We start from the raw sequence: 10596 nt of genomic DNA, 5'->3' as shown, positions 1-10596 counted from the left end.
TGGGCATGCAGAGATTACATGCCCACCAGCAACGCAGTATAGACACAAGCCCTGGGTCAGCCGCCTCTGCCGCCCAGAGTATACTCGACCATCGAGTAGCATCCACTTGCATGGGTTCATGGCTTGGTTCTGGAGTGCTGATGGTCGCTGGCCGGCGGAGGAATAGAGTGAATGGTTGACCCTGGTGTTCCTCAAGACAAGACTGTATACGATTGGCACATCTGATGGAAAGTTGGATGAAAGCCAATGGTATCGTCATATGCAGCGAGATTCAGCCGCACTTTCGGCTCCAATCCCTGCCAATAGGCAGTGAGGAGCGAGCGCTCATTCCATCTGCTGGCAGCAGCTAGGGTTCTGAACTTGAGAGCATAATCATTAACAGACATTGAACCTTGACGGAGATGGTACAGTTGTTTACTGACAGAGGAATCACCCGCTGGTCTGCCAAAAACTTCACGGAAGTGTTCGATGAAATTATTAAAATTATTATTAATCGACTAACTCTAACCTAACAGTCTACTAATACTTTAAGGAGAGTTAGTTAACACGCAGTTCCAAGTTACTTAGTTAGTAGAATGCCTAAAGTGGACTATAAAAATAAAGTGTAACATTTTAATTTAATTTATATACTCTGACAGTGCATACACAGTGAACACTGCAATCAAGCTTAAATGGCCCTTAAATGAGACGGCCCTCTATGAGATGATGTGATTCATTGAGCAAAAGTTTGATATTTAAAACCTTGGTAAAAAAAATGAAGTGTTGACTCTTTTGTGAATCTCTTAAAGCTCCCCTAAAACTCAAATTTACATGCAGATAAGTCATCTGTTTGATGCCTGTTTATATTTTCTGACCAACTTCTGATTCTCACCTGAACAAATACATTTTTTGATTGGTGGATAAAGTTTATCTTGACACATCTGTGGAAGCATCAGGCAGAAGATTATTCAAAGCTGACACGGTTCTGCAGCCTTGGGTGTGAATTAGTTCAGCATAATCTCTGTATTCTGCTTGATAGACTTGTGACCCATCACAGTTTATGCAAATCAGAGATTCTTTGGCGCAAGACTGGGAGATTCATATCAGCATGCGGTTCTCTCATAACACATCTGAAGTGTTGAGAGAGGACTTCAGTTTGTGCTGTGCCAAAAATGCTGTGTATACTGTCAGGCAGAAGCTTCCTCATACATTTGTGCGAGAAGCAGGACAGAAGAAAGCCCTTTTTAGCCTTTCTGCCACTAGCAAACCTAAATGTAAGTACTCAGTTTAACCTTTGTCCCACATTGTTATCCTATAAGTAAACCTCAAATGATAGTTGATTGTTTTTTTTTCCACAAAATGAGTGAAAGTTTTGTGTATGCAGCAGTTATCATCATTTCATGTTGGTAAAAAACTGTGTTGTTTTCAAGGCCAGTTCAAAATAACTGGGCTTCTGCCATGTGGTGTGAAACAGACACCTGTTTGAATGATACACCTCAGCTGACTGAAACAAGAATACTTCAGTTGTTGAGTAGTTCACCCAAACATAAAATTTGCAGAAAATGTACTCACCCTCAAGCCATCCAGGATGTCAATGGGAGAACCAATATGAAGAAGTTTTGCATTACATCACTTGCTCACCAATGGATCCTCTGCAGTGAATGTGTGCCATCAGAACGAGAGCCCAAACAGCTGATAATAAAATCACAATAATTTGCAAGTAATCCATAACATTCCAGTCCATCAGTTAAACATCTTGTGAAGTAAAAAGTTGCTTGCAAATGCTAGAAAAATAATATTATCTGACCCTTGCCTTTTTTTAATCACTTTTTTTAATCATCTAGGCATTCTACCTAAACACATATATACATGAACAGCATAAATTATAAGTTACTCTGGAAATTATTATGTCATATCATTGTAGAATATTGTTAACTAAGTATGCAAAGCATATGAAATATATGGGCCTAGAGAAATGTTGCTGCAACTAACTAAACTAAAATAAAATAAAAAACCTAAACTTATTTTATTTCAGATAGTGTTCATTTTATTTATAATGTTTATAATGTTCATTTTTTTTATGCTCAAGCAACGAAAATGTTATTGACAAAATTTTTATTATTATTTTTAAATAATTGTTAAATTTATTGTTAATAGAAATTTTATTATTGATTTTATTTTACAATTACAGGAAATAACAGTTGCCTCCTTGGTAAATAATGTAAGTATACTGTTAAAAAAATAAAAAGCAACTGCATGTTTTCCAGTTTTCTAAACCTTTTGAGTCTCAAATACTAAGAAATTCAGTTTTCTTGAAACATAAAAACCTGTCTCAGACCAACAGAATTATCCCAAATCTAGTCCCAACTAGTCAAACATAGTTGTCTGAACTAAAAACGTCATATTGCTGAAATGTTAAGGCTCTGTAAGTTCCCAGCATGCATTACAGCATGAATAAATTAGACAATTACTGTTATAGGATTATTGTTTTGCTGTTTGCTGACTTCATTTAAAACTTTTTTGTTGTTGATTTGTCATTATTGTTACTTTCTTGTTATGTTGTGATGTAAAGAGCTCGTTATTTTACATTTCTTGATTGCCGCCATTCTTGAGGTTTGTGCAGGGGTGTAAATTTCATCTAATAGCAGCGGGGGACAAGAAACAAAATTTCTCAAGAGCAAGTTGGGGGGGGACAATAGACATAAAATTTCTCAAGAGCAATTTTTGAAGGGGACACAAATAATTCAGCTAAAATTGTACTTGTAAGTATATTTATATACAGAGGAAAGCCTTACTACTATTAGTGTAGCAGGGAGACCGTGCCAAATTAGACAACTTCAAGCTGTTTTGGTCGCGCCGTGACAGCGGCCATGTCCGTTGTAGACATTACTATCCATCAAGCAGGTAACGTTATTATTGCTAACATAGCGGACTCATCAAAAAATACATTGGCATCATCTGTATTAAAGAGAAAATAATCACTTCGTCTGATGTTTAAGTGAATAAAATAGCCTTGACACAGCCTTGGAGTTCCACAGCTATTGAATTTGTTCTCTCTCACCAGACTTTGTGTGTGTGTGCTATGGAATGTCCCCATAAAACATGGAAACACAACATGTGTGTGTGTGTGTGTGTAGGTGATGTAAAAGAGGAAAGCAGGCATTTGGACCAAAGCACTGTGAGGCAAGGGACAGGGGACAGAATCCATATAAAAATATGATCGAGCCTTACTACATCAAGTTGCCTTATTTATTTTCTCTACTATTTATTTTTTTGCAGTGATCTGGTGCAAGATCTTTTGTCATAGACCCGTCGCTCAGGCACTCAGAACACTTTAGCAACCACATAGCAACCCTCATAATGCTGTAATCCAAAACATATACAGTAAACTGTACAAAGAAAATGTATTATAATTCTATGCACATACTGTGGTGTTCATTTGACTTTATCAGCCAACTGGTTAATGGTTAACCTTTAGTGGTTTGATAAATCTTGACTACAAATAAACATGGGTGTTAATTAACTTTCCCACTGAACACAAGAGAGGTAGATATATAAAAGGAAGGCGCATTAACCAGAACGTGTTTCACTCACCATTTCAGAAAGCACTTGACTGCTGTTAGTCTTTCCGATGGGTTTGCATGCAGCAAAACTCTGAGTGCAGCTCATCTGCATTAGGGCTCTCATTACTGCTGCTGATGTGATAACTCACTCCGCTGTGTTGTGGAGGCAAAGCTGAGTGACAGCAAAGTAGTATGAAAAAGAACCGAAAGCACCTCATTCGCCATCGCGATCTCCCAGCAAGACCTCTGACTAATTTATGGAGAGCCCTGCTCTCTCAGTGTGGGCCCGTGCCTTTGAAGGAGAGAGATGAGAAATGGTGCTTTGCATCTCAATTTCAAACCTCAGAAGAATAAAACACCCACTGTGTTGATGACAGATGTTAACATTGAGTCTTCAGAGAGATAAATGTCAATGACTTGTTTTATTCTTTTGATCAAATATAAAGTCAAAACAGAAAACACGCAGCCTCAGGCAAAAGCACCATTTCCAGTGCTGGTGTTAACTTCTTCGTAGTACTTCTGTTGATTTTTCATTGTTTATCCCGGAAGGCATTACATGGACAAACCAGCTACATCAAGTGCATGCTGATATCTACAAGAAAGTACAAGTAAATGTTTTGAAAAGAACTTAAAGGGATAGATTATTCACCCTCATTTCATTCCAAACTTGAATGATTTTCTTGTGTGGAACATACTTTGGAAAACCTTGGGAACAAAACAACATTTTAGCCTATTGGATGAAAAAAAAAAAAAACGAACATTTTTCAAAATATCTTCTTTTGTTTTCCACAGAACAAAGACCAACATGAGAGTGAGTAACATGAGAGTGAGTAAATAATGACATGTTTGGGTGATCTATCCCTTTAACGTGATCTATAACCTGACTGTGTTCGATTACACAATTAAAACCCTCAAAAATGAGATGGGTGAGTGAACATATGACTGAATTGCATTTTTGTTTCAGAGTTACATTAGGTACTTTTCAGGCACATGTTCAATTTTTATGGTATTGAATGGCTCCAAGTCTTTAGGCAGACTTAAGACTCACCTTTAAATGTTCAACTAACTTTCTTATGCAGTTGTATTATTTTTTATGTTTGTACTTTTTTTGCAGATAGCTTAATGACTTAGATGCTTGAAGCTAATCACTTCATGTGGATAAGAATGTTTGCTAAATGTCCCCATTGCATACACCTGTATATTGCTTGTTGTTGTTATTCACACTAAAGGACTGAAACCAGTGTGTTGCACACCATTCAACAATTTGTGGACAGAAGTTCTTTTTTTTACATTTTTCAAAAAAGTAAAATTACATTTATTGTTCTAATTTCCATTTCAAATAAATGCTGTTCTTTGGAACTTGCTATTCATCAAATAATGTATCACCGTTTGCTCAAAAATATGAAGCAGGAAAACCATTTTCAGCTGTGATAAGAATAAGAAAAGTTTCTTCAGCATATTAGAATGATTTCTGAAGGATCATGTGACACTGAAAACTGGAGTAATGATGCTGAAACGTCAGTTTTGCTATCACAAGAATACATTTTTAAAATATATCAAAAAAGAAAACAGTTATTTCAAATTGTAATAATATTTCACAGCATTACTGTTTTTTTTGTTTTTGTTTTGATCAAATAAATGCAACTTTGGTGAGCATGAGATGTCTTTCAAAACATTTAAATATCTTACCAACCCCAAACATTTGAATGGTAGTGCATATTTATGCATAAATACATGTATAGGAGGGGTTCTCAACAAGAGGTTGGAGGTAAACTCTGCAGGAAAGTGGATCTCGAGGGCCAGAGAACCCCTGATGCATAGCAAGCTGCATGAATGTTACTGTAAATATTAATGCAGTACTTTACTAAAGTTATGATATAATACTGCGAACAGCTTACACAAATTTTAAATCCTATTGCAGGTTCGTAGTTTGAAGTTCCATTTTGAAATCTCTCACATGCAAACTCCAGCTGGGATGGGTTTTGATATTTCTGCAACAAAAGCTTTCATCTAGCGCCCATTTATGAAAAGCATGTACAATTGTTATCTCATGCACTCAAATTTCTCAAATCTGAGCGTTTCTCAAATCTAGAGTTGCTCCACATTTTCCTGTTCCAGTGTCATGAACAAAAAGGGCTGGAACAAACACTCAGTGAACTACTTCTGACATGTGTTTTTAAAAGATAAAAGATAGTTTAGTTTTGTAAGGTGTGATATGCAAAGAAATTATGTTTTGCTTCAGTTGAATCACCACAGTTGAAAACAGGTGGAATACAATCAAATAAGCATGAGAATTAGAGAAGACAGACAACAGAGATCATTTAAATGTATCAAAGGGGCATTAATACTTGGTTTTTATTTTTTGATACCAATAAAAGATTACCAGTAAAAAATGGGACAGAAAATGGTAGAATGGTGCCACCTGCAGGTTTTACTCTGTTACTTCATATATTTTATAGACATCAAACAGTGGGATTATTGATTATTGAGATTATTTTACTGAGCTAATGCGAATCTGTGATCGTATTAGTCCTTTGTAAAATTATCTTTGAAATATTTATGTTTTAAGAGAAAACACTTGAAAAGTTTAAACTGCTGTTTATTTGTATTTTTTATTTTTGTGCTCGTGCAGCAATTAACCCTGGGAAAGGTCAAGACTAGCCATGGGGAGAGGATCGACAGTTCATCACATCAGTCTGATTTTCTAGGTGATTTGATGATTTTTTAATTTATTTAGGCTATTTATTTTCGAATTTCGAAATGCTGAAAAAAACATCAGAAACCATCACAGAAATTCTAATGGTTTCCACTACAAATGCCATTACAAACATTGCAAACCATCAACTTTTAACCATTAAAACCATTAAAAATTGTTTTCTGTAGTGTGTTTTGGGACATATTCCATTAGGATTTAGTGCTTTTAACAAGCCACCAATAGAAGGCAACCAAACAGGCACCATTACAGTGACCATTAAAACCAATACAAGTCCCATTATAACCAGTAAAACCATTACAAATGTTGTGATGGTGTCTATTGTTTTTTTTTTTTTTTCAGCAGGGCTGTCAAAAACAAAGAGTCTCATTCACTACAAGCACATTTTTAAAGTGCCCCTATTATGGATTTTTGAAAATTACCTTTCATGCAGTGTGTAACAGCTCTAAGTGAATCAAAACATCCTGCAAAGTTTTAAATCTGAAAGTGCACCGTGTATAAAGTTGTCTCTCAAAAGAAAGAGTCGACTCTGAATCATTGAAACGAGTCGTTTTTAAAACGAATCCCAAGCCCTTTCATGTTGACGTCAACATGAAACATTAGCATATTGCCCACCCACTTGTTGGTCTTTTCGTGTTGGTCTGAATGAAAATGCAAATTAATTCTGTGCCACTAGGTGCCGCTTTAGGAGCGGTAAAAATAGCGGTTTTCCCGGTAACGCTGTACACAAAGCAGCACTGCGTTCACAAACGCTGCTTTATCAGGCATTACAGGCAAGATGAAATGAAAATGAGACCAGTCGGACCAAATACTGCACCCAGATTAGCGTCACGCAAAGATTAAATGAAAATGAGACCAATCGGACCAATCACCGAAGATTGGCATCACGCAAAGAAGTGGTTTGGAAAAATGAATCTTTGAGCGAATTGTTTGGGAGTCGTTGAGCCAGTAAGGTAAAAATAAATGCATATTATAAGACAATGAAAGTGTTTCATGCATGTCATCCTGTTATTGGGGACTCCCAAAACCAAAATATGCACCTTTCATTACCCATAATAGGGGCACTTTAAATCAAGGTTAAGAAAAAAATCATGTGTGTGTTGTTAGCATATCCCATAATTGGGGCTCTTTAAGTAAAGTTTGTTAGTTTTATAATTAGATTTATAATTATAAAAGGATAAATGTACAGTATATGATTTGTGCAACATATAGTGAATTTACATCGCTACATCCAATTATCTTGAGACCAATTGTTTAAAAGTAATCACAAAAATGGCTAAGAAAATGGTTTAGTTCTGAGAAAAGGTCCACCGTGCAGTAGGTTTAAATCATTACAAATAAACTAGAACTGTGCCAAAAAACATCTATTTCAAATAAAGTTCTTCAAACTTTCTGATCATCAAAGAATCCTGTAGAAAAAAAACACTTTGCCAGTTTTCCACACTCCATTATGTAGCACAGCAATTTTCAACTGTGATAATAAGAAAGTTTTTGGATTGTCAGATCATGTGACACTAAAGACTGGAGTGATGGCTGCTGAAAATGGAACTTTGCCATCACAAGAAGGAAGAATGTATTCAAATAGAAAACTAGAATATTTTTTTCACAATCTTACCTTTTGAAACCATACTTTGATCAAATAAATATAAATAAAGACCAATATGGTTAAAATGAAAACTGACAGCCTGTTTAAATTGTATCAAAATGACAGCTGTTAGAAAAATATGTAATTTGGTAAATACTGGTGAAATTTGGATTAACACAACGAGACACTGATAAAATAGTTTATTATTTAAATATTTCTAATGTCTCAACACTCTCAAAATCATAAGCACCTTTTTAGTGCTTAATCCTATTATGTACATGTGGTTGTGACTCTTTACAGGGCCGGTTCTACAAAAATGAAAGCAAGAACATAGTCAGTTGAAACTGTAACAATAGCATTCTGGCGAAAGAGATTTGGCAAATGCTCCACTGCGTGTTTGTGCACTGGAGAGTGTCAAAGGTTTCTATTTACAATGTCTTTTTGTAGCTATGAGCAATGCAGCCAATCACAGACATATCTGTTGATTTCTTGAACACAGTGGCCAAACCTGGTAAAAGTACACGGTGAAGCCCAGGTAGCAGCAGTGCAGATGACCGCCAGGGAGACCCCTCTAAAGGGAGCCAATGAAGATGAAATGGCTATAGTAGAATGAGAAGTTAGACCCCTAGGCTGAACACTGCATATAGTTACAGCAGGTTGATATGTTCTGTGGTCCTCCAAATTGGTGGAGGAACGTAAAACATTAGTGTAGGTAGTTATTATTTTGGAATGAGTGAATTTGTCCTGTTGAACTGCAATATTGTGCAGATATTACACTGCTTAAAAAAAATAAAGGCAGTGTAGTATCTGCATGATGGATGAATTTAAAAATCCTACGCAAAAGTCTATATTCATATAGACTACTATTCAAACTTTTTTGAAATAAATTAATACCTACTGTATATTCAGCAAGGATGCATTTAATTAATCAAAAATAACAGTAATGACCGTATCATGTTACAAACTATTTCTATTTCAAATACATATCGTTTTTAAACATTCTATTCTTCAAAGAGCCCTGAAAAAATGTATCATGGTCTATATGAAAAAAAAAAAATGATAAGAAATGTTTCTTGAGCATCAAATCAGCATATTAGAAAGATTTCTGAAGCATAATGGAACACTGGAGAATAGAGTTATGGCTACTGAAAACTCATCTTTGCCTCATAAATGACAAAATATGTTAGAATAATAAAGTTATTTTAAATTGAAATAATAGAGACTTCTTTCACACATATTAAAAATATACCTTCCCCGCTTACAAGTTGTGATATTACAGAGACAATATTTTCATGAGTCAGCAAAATTATTTAATATATAACTGTTTTATTATATCATCCACACAAACTTTCATGAATCTCAGGGATACATTACATGTTAATGTCTTATGGTTGCCTGGTACATTTTGTTAACTTCTTCATTAGAGTTCACAAGAATGATTCACACGCCACATCCGATAATAGATAATATCTTATTATTGATGTACTGCATAATGTGCCTTTCATATCCGTAATAAAGACACTACATGAGATATATATACAGCATGTTCAGATACACATCCAATACTCAGTGACCTCAAAGGTAGAACAGGGCATATTATTGAGATATTATTCTGTTTATAATGAAAACAACAGTTGACGCATGGAAATTCATGTGCACTTCTCATGATTGTGCAACTGGAAGGCTGATGCTGATGGCATGGCGAGAAACACCATAGTCCATTATAGATCAGTTCATAAAACGAAAGATAAAACAAGGCATATGACAATATACATCACTCCACTTCCAATAAACACTCAAAAGGAACATCAAACGGCAACATTTGATGTATTTAGTGGTGGATACACTCTGAGAATGATCACAAATATTTTTACATGAAAGCAGAAATAATCAGTGAAGCTAGTTCTCTGATTGCAGTATACAGAATCTTAGTTCCCTTTAGCCGCGCAACAAATGCTATTTTACTCAAAACTGTGCCTGAAATAAGTAAGCCACTGAAAAGAGTAACTGAGCCACTCAAGCTTGGACTTTATCAAGTAAACTTTGAGTGTTTGCAAGGCAGCGATGTAATAAAACTTCTCTTTTTGTGCTTCTTCTCTGACTAGTAAATAACAGTATTAAGCATCCAATGTTTCCTAAAATTCACCATCTACAGCAACGCTGTATATCAGACCACTCATCCGGGTAACTGAAAACGGCACTACTTTCATGTCTCTCATATCACACCGGGGATACTCTTTCTAATTTCATATAAACACAACTAGTCCCATCTTGCATCTCAGTTATCGACTAGAGTGAAAATGACCTCAGGGGATTTCAGTCTTAATGTTACTGCAGTGTTTGTCTTTGTAATTGTAATTTTAATTGTGCATAATAATGAAATGTTTTCTTAGCTTCAGGATAATGTTTAAGTAAAATTATAAAATAGTTTAGACTCAAAACAGTATTTTTTGTCAATTTATTTATTTTATGTAAAAAATGTCTTTATTTTATAGGGATTGGTCAACTTTCTGCATTAGTACGCATCCTCATTGGCCTGTTCTTAGCATCTATTTTATATTATATACCTTAGTCAGGATAAAAGGCATATTTAATTTGACCCAAATTTTTAAAATATGCTGTGAAAGATAGATGTGCAAAAGGATGTACAATTTTAAAGTTTTGTTTCCACTGGAAATGTTTTGGAAAATATATATTTTCTATATTTTGACAGCTGAATGATTAACAGTGAGGTACAACCCATTGAACAGATTGTA

Source organism: Sinocyclocheilus anshuiensis, unplaced genomic scaffold (assembly GCF_001515605.1).
Source record: "Sinocyclocheilus anshuiensis isolate Anshui unplaced genomic scaffold, SAMN03320099.WGS_v1.1 scaffold436, whole genome shotgun sequence".
NCBI classification, from domain to species: Eukaryota; Metazoa; Chordata; class Actinopteri; order Cypriniformes; family Cyprinidae; genus Sinocyclocheilus; species Sinocyclocheilus anshuiensis.
Note: the sequence above shows the minus strand (reverse complement) of the source record.